This window comes from Rhinoderma darwinii, chromosome 2 (assembly GCF_050947455.1).
Source record: "Rhinoderma darwinii isolate aRhiDar2 chromosome 2, aRhiDar2.hap1, whole genome shotgun sequence".
NCBI classification, from domain to species: Eukaryota; Metazoa; Chordata; class Amphibia; order Anura; family Rhinodermatidae; genus Rhinoderma; species Rhinoderma darwinii.
Genome location: NC_134688.1, coordinates 225837431 through 225850335, shown reverse-complemented (window position 1 = coordinate 225850335; position 12905 = coordinate 225837431). Strand labels below are relative to the sequence as shown.

At 44.8% G+C, this 12905-nt stretch overlaps 1 long non-coding RNA gene across 1 annotated transcript in view; it reads left to right on the top strand.

Moving 5' to 3' along the window:
• The window catches only part of LOC142740978 (uncharacterized), a 41360-nt gene extending 28455 nt beyond the window's left edge, over positions 1-12905 (top strand). The window contains exons 2-4 of the long non-coding RNA XR_012880947.1: positions 9303-9440; positions 10756-10914; positions 12499-12905. This is a non-coding gene — a long non-coding RNA (uncharacterized LOC142740978). The remainder of the gene's footprint in view (positions 1-9302; positions 9441-10755; positions 10915-12498) is intronic.

Sequence of the window (12905 nt, the reverse complement as noted above, 5' to 3'; positions counted from 1 at the left end):
AACTTTAATTCCGCAGCATTTATGGCCTCCAGCAGAGACGCAGAGGATTTTCACTGTGGATTTCAGCCTTTGCAATGCAAAGGCTGAAATCTACGGCAAATCCACTGTGATATCCACAATATCTGAATTACCTGTCAAATATGCACATTTTGCAAATCCGCAGAGGCAAAATTACGCCACGTCTGAAAATGTCCTTAAAGGCCAGACATGTCCACGCATTAAGGGGACAGCCCTTTAATTATAGTGGGCACTGTGTAATTCTTAAAGGGATTATCCCACCACATCAACTTATTATCACCTATCAGCAGGATAGGTGATGTGTTTGATTGCTGGGGATCCCACCGCTGAAACCCCACTGATCAAGAGAACGAGGGTCCTGTGTTCCCTGAACAAACTTACCTGTAGATTTGTGATAATAGAAAGTGTGAACCATGTACAGAAGAATTTGAACGATTCTGACTTTATGATAAAAGAAGCTTTGGTGTGGAACTTGTAGAAAACAGTGATATATAACTTTGAACAGAAGAATGTAGTATGTAATAACAATTTAAGAATAACCCTGCCTTCATTGGCCTTCCTGTAGTGAGGGAGTCTCAATCTCCTCCCACACGTAGTCTCCCAGAGCAACAATCTACACAATATCCCTCACAGCAATGAGCTAGGAACTGAGTGCAACTTAAGGGGTCCCTGAACAACTGATTACCAACTATTTAGGTCATCACAATGATGCTCTATTTTTCACATCTGAGTACTATTCTGCAATTGCTTATTCCCCTGGGAATGGCTCTGCTCGCCAACTGTTGTCCCTGCACACATGTCACTATGGCCGCCAGCCTTCACGTGCCCCTCTCCGCATTTCCTGTTGAAATGAGATCTGCACTGTACATGTTGCCTGCCGGTACTTGACACAGCCAGTGAACATGCAGGGGGATCTCCTAATTCCACTTTTCCCTGTGTTTGTGGTCTACTTCACTGGCAGTTGAGAAACAGCTCTTTTCACATCGTCCTTCTCTGCTGATTTAAATCCAACTGGCTCCAACTGCACATGACTACATCTCCCCTCTGGAACACCGGGCTCCTACAGCTGCTGCATACATCAGGGAAGGCTCCCACTGCTGGCTTGGATGCAATCCTGAAGCATTTAACCTCCCCCCGGCTTAAGGGTTATCGTCCCGACTTCAGTTCTCAAGACTAAATCTTCATATCTGGTGGGCATTCTTTCAAAGTTTGTAAGGGTGTGGGGTCCTGTCTCCATGGTCCCATCTGCACTTCTAGCTGTTGGCGCTGCTAGCTCTTCCCTTCTCTAAGGATCCACCACTCCTCAATGGTGTCCACTGATACAGGAATGAGAGCCAGCATGGGTTCTGCCTCAGATATTCTCTCCACGAAGGTGCAGGGCCGCAAAATGTTCGTATGTACTACCTGCGAGGATTCACGCCCACCTTCTGGCTTCACCTCAAATACTGGGATATCCGGACTTGACTGTTGCACAACCTCATAAGGCCTGGACTCCCACTTCCACTGTAACTTGCCGGCTCTTCGAGCTGTTCGGTTCCGGACCATCACCCGGTCACCACGTTGCAAAGGCAGCTTATCACGTAGGGTTCGTGGACCCACTGGGCCGTACCGCCCTGGCAGTATGGCAGCTGGCCAACACCGCCCTGGCAGTATGGCAGCTGGCCAACAGGGCACAGGTCAGAGTCTATAGTTCATATAGGGTACCTGTGGCAGCTTGGACAAGCAAGGCAGGCTTGGCTGGGACTAGGCAGCAGGTAGATGTCAGGCGTGGAGTAGCAGGACAGGCGTGGTATACAGCACGGCACTAGATCAGGATACAGGTTACAGGAACAGGGAACACTGGGAGCAGGAAACACTATGGGAACATTTGCAAGACAAACAGGATACGACAACAACGCTCAGGCATGGGAGGATGGAGATGGGACATTCTTATACTTCAGGGTGCTCTAGGAGCAATCAGCTCAATCTCCGACTTGCGTGCACTCTGGCTTCTTAAGTCTGGACTGAGCTCACTAGCGCACTCTGGTGGTCACTGTGGAACAGGACGGCCGTGTTTGCAGACATCTCTGGAGAGAAGGGCGTCGACTGGATGGAAGGAGTTTGTGGTCAGCGACCACGGACGTTACAGTATCCCCCCTCTTACGCCCCCTCCTCTTGGGACCAGAACGAGAGAGAAACCTCTTAATGAGGGTAGGAGCGTTGAGATTCTCTTCTGGCTCCCAGGACCCCTCTTCTGGACCAAACCCCTTCCAATCTACTAAATAAAAGGTTCTACCGCTTACTTTTTTAATGTACAGGATCTCCTTAACCTCAAAGGTGTTTGAAGGACCGCTGGAGGCAACCGCAGGGCTAGGAGTCTTGGTAAAGCGGTTCAGAACCACCAATTTCAGGAGAGAGACATGGAAGGAGTTGGGGATCTTGAGGGTAGGAGGCAGCCGAAGCTTGTAGGCGACAGGGTTGATCTGCTGTAGGATCACGAAGGGTCTGAGGAACCTGGGAGCAAATTTGTACCACGGCACCCTCAGTCGAATATTCCTGGAGGAGAGCCAGACCTTTGTGCCAGGAAGAAACTGAGGAGGTTCTCTTCTCCTTGTGTCCGCCTTCCGTTTCATGCGGTCAACCGCCAGCAGGATGGAGGATCGAGTCTGCTGCCAGATCTGCAGAAAGTCCCTAAAAGCCATGTCAGCAGCTGATATCTCGGACGTATCAGGCACCGGGAGAGGAATTAGTGGGTGTTGGCCGTAGACAATGAAGAACGGTGTCTTCTGTGTGGACTCGCTGGTGTGATTGTTGTATGAGAATTCAGCCCACGGAAGCAACTGCACCCAGTCATCATGCTGCTTGGAGATGAAGTGGCGTAAGTAGTTCTCCTCTCGACCTGAACATTTGACTGAGGATGGTAGGCTGAGGAAAACTCCAACTTTACACCGAGGAGTCTGCAGAGGGCTCTCCAGAACTTCGAGGTGAACTGAACCCCCCGATCAGACACAATATGCTGCAACAAGCCGTGCAGGCTGAAGATGTGTTGGATGAACAGCTTGGCCAGTAGAGGAGCAGAAGGAAGACCGGTCAGAGGAACGAAGTGTGCCACCTTCGAAAATCGATCCACCACCACCCAGACAGCACTGCATCCAGCAGAGAGAGGCAGGTCAGTAACAAAGTGCATAGCTATATGCTGCCAGGGAGCATCAGGCATAGGCAATGGCTGGAGCAGGCCAGCAGGTCTGGAGTGAGCAACTTTGTTAGCTGCACACACAAAGCAGGACGAAACAAAGTCCAAAATGTCCTTGGGCAGCGTGGGCCACCAGAAATGACGGGCAATCAGATCTCGGGTCTTACGGGTCCCCGCGTGACCTGCCAGTCTAGAGGAATGTCCCCAGTGGAGGTTTCTCAATCGGTCAGCCAGGCGCACAAAAGTCCTCCCTGGAGGAATGTTCCCAACTTGCAGGGGATTGACAGAGACAATGCAAGACGGATCAATAATGTTCTGTGGCATAGAAAGCAAGTGTCTTACCCTGGTCTGACATCCTCCGGACACTGAAGCACCCCATTGTATCACTAGCAGGGACGGCTCTTATCTCCTGTGCTGCGTAACGGGACAATAAACCTGTCTTCTTCCTCTGCTTACACAGCCCGGAAGATAAGAGGTAAGAAGTGCTGCTGGTGATACAAGACCATGAAGCAGAGCTGAGAGGGTATAGTGCCGACATGGGTAACATTGATTTTTATTGGGGGGATGTGATGTGAGGAGTCTGTGGGCAGCAGCAGCCTGACAGACATTACATACTGACACAGACATCACATAGTTACACAGACATTACATACTGACACAGACATCGCATACTGTACTGACTGTGACAGGAGTCTTACGCTGCTGCTGCTTGTCGCCTCCACTGCATTTAAACCTTCCGCTGTCTTCATGACGTTTCCCTCCTTGTCTCCTCCAGACACGCTGTCACGCCGCTGTGGAGGAGGAGGGGCGGGCTCTATGTGAATACCAGGCCCTTATGATTTTACTTTGATGCAAAGAACGGGCCCTGGCTCCGTGATGGGACCTGTTCCTTTTCAGCAAAGTGAAATCATAAAGGACCGTGAGCAAATGAATTCCAGCAGTGGATCACAGGCCCCCGTTTCTTCACATTTATGACCAGGCCCCTGACGGCAGTACCGCCAGTACTGCCCTGATGGCGGCCATGTCTGTATGTAACACAGCCAGACAGCAGCTTCAGAAGTTCCATAACCTCCCTTTACACAATCTTTCACAAGGACTGGTGATGCTACTGGCTGGAAATTGGCGGGCAAAGTGCTTTTAGAATTCCTTCCTCTTCGGCCTGCCCCACTTTTGGCACAAACTATAAGTTGCTGTGCGGAGGCATGTGAATACCCATATAGTTTTACATAAGACGGGCCTGCTCCAGGCCCTATGTGAAATTATATGTACTTAGATGTGGAGGGCAGCATGGTAGCAGCTGGTGGGAGATGAGGGACAGCTGGCAGGATTTTGGAGGAGGGTGGGTCATTTCCTGTAATGTTTGGGTCTGGGCCCCGGGACAGCAGTATTACACATGTATGCAGTGAGTTCCCCATTTCTTCATTAAAACAGTATTTAATCATGTATATGAACATTTAGGTGAGTTTGAACAAACCCTTTAAAATGTTAGGGATTATTTTTAAATGTTTATTCCATTGTCAACTGGGTGGGGATGTCAAGCATGGCCTAATACGACCATTTTATGTCCTTGTCAAGGAATTCCTTTTGTGTGGTTCCAGTTAGTGGTGACAAGCAGTGAATGGCATAAGAGTGTTAACCACTTCCCATCTAATCAAGGACAGTTACCTCGTCAGCGCTAATGTGATAGCTCCATCATCAGCGCCATCATCTGAGGATGTCAGCTTTTCCTTACAGCTGACATCCTTATGTAATAGCCAGGACAGGAGCTAGCCTCCTCCTCCTCCTCCGGCCGATTAACCCCTTAGATGCAGCGGACAAAAGCGATCACTGCATCTAGGTAGTTAGATCGCAGCCGATGGTTGTTGTTGCCGATGGTTGCTATGGCAACCGGAGGCCTAATAATGTCCTCCTAGTCTGCCTAGTACGGAAGCCTATTAGGCCTCGCCCGCAGGCGAAGCCTTAGGGCACATTCACACGTGGCAGAATTGCTGTCCGCAGCGGAATTCTGCAGCAGCCGTTTTTTTACATTTGTTTCTATACATTTCCAGGAACGTTAGTTCAGACGTTGCAGAAAATAACTGTGCGAAAATCAGGCTGCGGTGCAGAATTTTTCCTCCGAAGCATGCTCATTACGTTGCGGAGAAGAAGCGGAATTTCACTGCGTATTTCAGCCTTTGCAATGCAGAAACTGAAATCTGTGGCAAATCCGCTGTGATATCTGAAACGTCTGAATTACCTGTCAAATATGCAAATGTTGGTGAAGATTCGTTGCGTAATTGCCCCAAATCTGCTCCAACATTTGCAGTGTATCAGAATAGCGATCAGAGCTTCATGCCTTAAAGTCCCATAGGGGGACAAAAAAAAAAGTTAAAAGAAAGTTGATAAAAATGTAAAAAAAAGTTACAAAATTTCAAATTCAATTTGCATTTTTTCCATAATATGTATTTTATTATAGGAAAAAACTAAAAACATTAAAAAAGTACACATATTTGGTATCGCCGTATCCGTAACGACCCAAACGATAATGATATCACATTATACCCCCCCCCCCCCACCGCATGGTGAACACCATAAACAAATAAAACAAAAAACAATTCCAGAATCGCAGTTTTTTGGTCACCACCGCTCCCAAAACAGAATAAAAAGTGATCAAAATGTTGCATGTACCCCAAAATTGTACAAATAAAAACTACAACCCATCCCACAAAAAACAAGCCCTTCCACAGCTTTTTTGACTGAAAAATAAAAAACGTATGGCTCTTTTTTTTTAAAAGTGATTTTATTGTGCAAACGCTGTAAAAAAAAAGATGTACATATAGTATCTTTGTAATCGTATCGACCGCAGAATAAAGTACAAATGTCATTTATAGTGAACGGCGTAACAAAAATAATAAAAAACATTGTCGGAATTGCTTGTTTTTGGTCACCTTGCTTGGCAAAAAAGTTGAATAAAAAGTGATCAAGAAATCGCATGTATCCCAAAATGGTACCAATGAAAACTATAGATTGATATTTTTCTCCACCAGAGCAGTGAGAGGGCTTATTTGTTGTGGGACAAAGTTCTGGTTCTCAGAATATAGTGACGCAAAATGTGCAGAGCGTTCCAAAAGCGGAGAAGATTGGGCATCATTTATCAGTGCGACACTGGGCACACATCTGCGGATTATTATTTATTTATATCATTATTATACCCTCTTATTATACCCTGATGTACTCCAGACAGCTTACATATGCCCCCACATTATATACTGAAATACCAGCAATAACCCAAACAGAACTACTACCAAGCAAAATCTCGCTCCAAATGCCAAATGGCGCTCCCTTTCTTCTGAAACATACAGTGTGCCCAAACAACAGTTTACATCCACATATATGGCATCGCCATACCCGGGAGAACCGCTTAACAGTTTATTAGATATTTGTCTGCAGTTGCACAAACTGTGCACCACATATTGGGCACCAAAATCGCATTGCAGTGGAAAATTGCAATTTTCACTTTGCACCATTCGCTGAGCGTTCATTTCCAATAAATAAATAAAAAAAACCTGTGGGGTCAAAATGCTGACTACAGTTTCCAAAATAGAGGTCACTACTTGGGGGTTTGTTTTACTATTTGGCCCCAGAGCCCTGCAATTGTGGGCCAATGCTGCGAAAATCACCAAAATGGGCCTTAAATGCGCATTGTGCTCTTTCACTACTGAGCCCTGTCATATGTCCAGGCAAATGACAAATGCCTTGAGGGGTGTAGTTTTCAAAATGGGGTCACTTCTCTGGGGTTTCTACTGTACTCTGGTACCACGAGGCTCTGCAAATGCAACATGGCGACCGTACACCAATCCAGCAAAATCTGCGCTCTAAAAGCCAAATGGCGCTCCTTCTATTTTGAGCTCTGCCATGTGCCAAACAGCAGTTTAGGGCCACGCATGGGGTATTGCCGTACTCGTGAGAAATTGGGTAACAAATTGTGTGTTTTTTTTTCTCCTATTGCCCTTCATGAAAATAAAAAATTGGGAACTAAATTTACATATTTTTGGAAAAAAAATAGTTTTTCATTTTTACTGCCTAATTCTAATTACATTTTTGAAACACTGGTTGGGTCAAAATGCTCACTACACCCCTAGATGAATGCCCTGAGAGGTGTAGTTTTCAAAATGGAGTCATTTCTCTTTTTTTTTTTTTTACTGTACTGGTACCTCAGGGGCTCTGCAAAAGCGACATGGCGCCTAAAAACCAATCAAGCAAAGTCTGCATGCCAAGTAGCACTTCTGCCATTCTAAGCCCTGCCGTGTGTCCAAATAGAAGTTTATGACCACATATGAGGTATTGCCATACTCAGGAGAAATTGCTTTACAAGTGTTGGGGTGCCTTTTCTCCTTTATTCCTTGTAAAAAATTGTAATTCTATGCTTTTTCAGATAAAAAGTAGATTTTCATCCTCACAGACAAATTCCAATAAATTCAGCAAAAATCCACTGTTTTGGTCCCTCCAGTGCGTTACAAACGTGACATGGCACCGAAAACCATTCCAGCAAAATCTGCGCTCCAAAATCCAAATGGTGCTCCTTCGTTTCTGAGCCCTGCCGTGGGTCTAAACAGCAGTTTATGACCACATATGGAGTATTGCCGTAATCAGAAGAAATTGCTTTACAAATGTTGGGGTGCTTTTTCTCCTTTATTCCTTGTAAATATTAGAAAATTCAATGTTTTTTTCAGAAAAACGTATTTAAATAAATTTAGCAAAAAAACCTGTGGGGTCAAAATGCAATCTATAGCCATAGATACATTCCTTGAGGGTGTCGTTTCCAAAATTGGTCACTTTCAGGGTGTTTCCACTGTTTTGGTACCACAAGACCTCTTCAAACCTGACATGATGCCTAAAATTATATTCTAAAAAAAAGGAGGCCCCAAAATCCTCTAGGTGCTACTTTTCTTCCATTAGCACAGTAGAGCCACATGTGGGTTATTTCTAAAAACTGAAGAATCTGGGCAATAAATATTGACTTGCATTTCTCTGGTAAAACTTTCTGTGTTAAAGAAAAAAATGTATTATAAATGAATTTCAGCAAAAAAAAAAAATGAAATTTGTACATTTCACCTCTACTTTGCTTTAATTCCTGTGAAACGTCTGAAGGGTTAAACACTTTCTGAATGCTGTTTTGTATACTTTGAGGGGTGCAGTTTTTAAAATGGGGTGTTTTTTAAGGTTTTCAAATATAAGGGTCCCTCAAAGCCACGCCACTTCAGAACTGAACTGGTCCCTGAAAAAAATGCTTTTTGAAATTTTCTTGAAAATGTGAGAAATTGCTGCTAAAGTTCGAAGCCTTGTAACGTCCCAGAAAAATAAAAGGACATTGAAAAAATGATGCAAACATAAAGTAGAGATATGGGAACTAGTTACTATTTTGTGTGATATTACAAGCAGATACATTTACATTTCAAAAAATCATAATTTTTGCACATTTTCTCTAAATTTTGGCATTTTTCCACAAATAAATACTGAATTTATCGACCACATTTTTTCACTAACCTAATGTACAATATGTCACGAGAAAGCAATCTCAGAATCACTTGGATAGGTAAAAGCATTCCAAAGGTATTACCACATAAAATGACACATGTCAGATTGGAAAAAATGGGGCTGGTCCTGAAGGCCAAAATGAGCTTGGTCCTGAAGGGGTTGATATATGTGGCAGTGTTGATAGTTTCTTTTTTGTGGCAGTATTTTTAGCTGCAGGATATAGGTGCTTATATAAAGGAATGATCTTCTACAAAATGGCATAACCTGTAGGTTTTCCTTAAGGGCACATCCAGACGTGGTGGAATTGCTGTGGAATTCCGCTGCAGACAATCCGCAGTGGAAATCCGCAGCAGACAGTTTGTCCATTGGTTTCAACACCTTTTTAGTTAACTTCGTGCAGACGTTGCGGAAAACTCCGCTGCGGAACATAGGCTGCGGTGCAGAAATTTGCAGTCCGCAGCATGCACAAGCTGTTGCGGACTTGTTGCGGAATTTCCCCATTGACTTCAATGGAGTTTGAAAATTACGCAATGAAATCCGCAGATGTAATGTGTGTTGCGGATTTACTGTGTGTTGTGTTGCGGATTTCTTTCAGGAGCAGGATATTTCATCATTCTGAAGAGGAAGACAAAACCTCAATTTTCACCTTCCAGGCTTATCACATGAACACAGAGCTATTACCATGGCCAGATATAGGCGAATGGATATGGAAGTATCCACTCTTATTAACCTTGTAAGTAACTTTACATGTTTATATCATGTTTTCACTTGTATGTATGATGTCTGAATAGCAGCATCTGCAGTATGTAAACATTATAACAAAGATAAACATATAACTGTGGCGTAGCTAGGGTGGGCAGGCGGGTCATGTGCCAGCGCCACCTCCTCCTGCACTATAATTATCATGGTACATTGTAGTTTTGTCGCAATTTTGCCATGAATCGTGGCAAAAACCGCGACGAAACTGCCATGTGTATGTCCTGCAAAAGGACCTTTAGACATAAGGTCACATGACCTTATCTCTGAAGCTTTTACTATTGCTTAGAGACCTGCTGGTCACATGACCGCATAACTTCCAGCAGCAGCAGCAGCAGAAGCAAGACAAGACTCCACAGAGAAGACTCCACAGAGAAGACTGACTGTAAGTATAATGGGATTGATTTGTTTAATGGGTCTGTATTTGGGGGACTGTATTTAGGGGGTCTGGTGTGGGGTCTGTATTTAGGGGGTCTGCATTTAGGGGGCCTGGTTTGGGGACTGTATTTAGGAGGTTTGGTGTTTATTAGTTTAAGGGGTCTATATTTAGGGGTCTGTGTTAGTTTAAGTGGTCAGGGTCGGTATTTAGGGGGTCTGTTTTAGTTTGAGGTCTTGGGGTTGGTATTTAGGGGGTCTGTTTTAGTTTGAGGTCTGGGGTCTGTATTAGTTTATAGGGTCTATTTAGGGGGCATGTTCTAGGGTCTGTATTAGGTTAGGGGTCTGTATTTAGGGGTCTGGTCTGGGGTCTCTATTAGAATAGGGGGTCTGGTCTGGGGTCTGTATTTAGGGGGTTTGTATTAGTTTGAGGTCTGGTGTCTGTATTTAGGGGGTCTGTATTTGGGGGTGTGGTCTGGGGTCTGTATTAGTTTATGGGGTCTGTATTTAGGGGTCTGTATTCGTTTTGGGGTCTTTATTTAGGGGTCTGTATTTGTTTAGGGGGTCTGGTCTGAGGTCTGTATTAAGGGAGTCAGGTCTGAGGTCATTATTCGTGTAGGGGGTCAGGTCTGGTGTCTGTATTTAGGGGTCCGGTCTGGGGTCTGTATTTATTCAGGTTGCTTGTGATGGGGTCTGTATTTGTTTAGTGGGTCTGGTCTGGGGACTGCAATAGTTTAGAAGGTCTGGGGTCTGTATGTATTCTATAATCTAGTCTGTGGTCCAAATTTATTAGTCTGAGTAAAAGGGGTTGTCCGGGCACATCGATAGGTTATCAGTATAAAAAATGGTCTGTTCCCGGACCACCCCTTTAATGTATGGTCCTGGGCCTTGGTGTCTAAATTTGTGTGTTTCTATAGGGGCTGGAAATGGCTGCAGAAGTGATGAGCAAAGATGTCTCATCAGGAGAAGTCGCCATAACGGTCTGCGTCAGATGGAGAAGAAAAGAAAACGGCTCCCATCAGAGAAGACGTCACTGGATCTATAGGGGATCTCCTCTCCTGACATGTCTCTTGCAGGTATCCTTGTATCCTACATATCTCTGTGTACACAGGACTAATAGACAAATGCGTGTTACAATTCCCATTGTCAGGAGGATGTGTCCCTACACAGTGTGATACTGTCAGCGATGGTTGGAGACTGTCAGTATGTAGGGACACAGCCCTTTGACAAGGGGAATCGTTACAACCATTTGACAAGGTGGTGTTCACTATAGACGCGATGGTGGGGAAGGTGGGCCCAAGTTTGTGGAACAGCCCATGGCCTATGGTCTAATTAATCCGCCACTGCCGGCCATTCAGCGCCTTTCTACGAGTGAGGCGGCGCGATACTTTGCGCCGCTTGTGTCCTTGAAAGGCGCTAATTGACAGGGAAGTGTTCAACCCCAGGAGACCTGCGCAGAAGAGAGCAGGTCTCCATTGCTGCCGGACGGCGTGGGAACGGGATTAAGGTGAATTTGAATAGTTTGTTATTTTATCATAATAAAAAAGTGTGTGGCATTATCTAAGGGGGTGGCTTTATCTACAGGGGGCGGCTTTACCTACGGGGGGGGGGGGGCTTTATCTACAGGGTTCTATATACAGGGATGGGATATCTGTGGAGCACTATATACAGGGGTGGGCTATATCTACAGGGGGCCTATATACAGGGTTGGGCTATACGTGGAGCACTATATACAGGGGTGGGCTATATCTACAGGGGGCTATATACAGGGGTGGGCTATCTGTAGAGCACTATAGGGGGAGCTATATGTGGGACACTATACAGGGGTGGGCTATATGTGGGCACTATCTACAGGGGGCTCTATCTACAGGGGGCACGGTGTGTGTGTGTCTGTGTGTGTGTGTGTGAGACACGGTGTATGGTACGCTATTATATTTAGGGGCATAGTATGTGGTATAATGAGAACTTTATCTTTGTTTATAGGTGTAGAAATGTAGGAAAAGTGAGAAGCTGAAGACGTCACCGTTGAGTCACATAATGTAAATGTTTATTCTGCCTCTAATCAGTAATGTAGTCACTTTATTAGCTGCAGCGAGATAATGGGTGGTATGATTATGATATGATTTATTTTTTTGTGAAACAGCAACTCCCAGCATATCCTTACCATTGTTTGGGCCATGCTGGGAGCTGGAAACAATTTAGTGTGAACCTAAACGTCAGGGGTTGCACTAAATTGAGCTGTATTTGTGCTGGTGCTGTATATATGTACTGAGCTTGGTTCTGGGGCTGTATATATGTACTGAGCTTGGTTCTGATGCTTTATTTATGTACACAGCTTGGTTCTGGGGCTGTATTTATGTACTGAGCTTGGTTCTGGTGTTGTGTATAGAACTATATTGCTTGTAAAATGTACAAGCGTTTTTATGCTCGAGTTACATAAAAAGAAATGTGGTAAATAAATGACATGTCGATTGGTAGAGAAAACAAACATGTCGAGGGGGAAGGAGATGTCGAGAAAGTGGTTGGGGGGGGGGGGGGCGCCAAACTGAATCTTTGCCCCGGGTGCTGGAGAACCCAGCTACGCCGCTGCATATAACATATATAACATTATTCATAAGTACAAATCAAACTTCAATATTCACTGTCTATTTGTTTTTCAGGTACATAAACGTTCTGAATTGTGGGACACCTCCAGTGCAGGGTATAGTGTGCGCAACACACGGGATCAAGGCTGGACCTATGTGTGTCGAGGTCTATACCCAGACTGGGATGGAATGTTTGAAAGAGAGCAGGGTGTGATATGGACCTGAATCCGCAACAAATCCACAGCATTTTACCTAACATTTTAGCCAAATCCGCAACGGAATCCGCGACGCGGATTATGTGCGGTATTGATGCGGACAGTATCTGCAGAACTCCGCCACGTCTGAACATGCCCTAACCAACCCTATTTGTCTACCTTTTTATTGAGTTTAGTGTAAATAAAGAAGCCTATACACTTTGATTTGGAAATAAATGCATTGAAGTGAATTGCATGAATATAGTACGTTTTCTAAAAAATTATTGT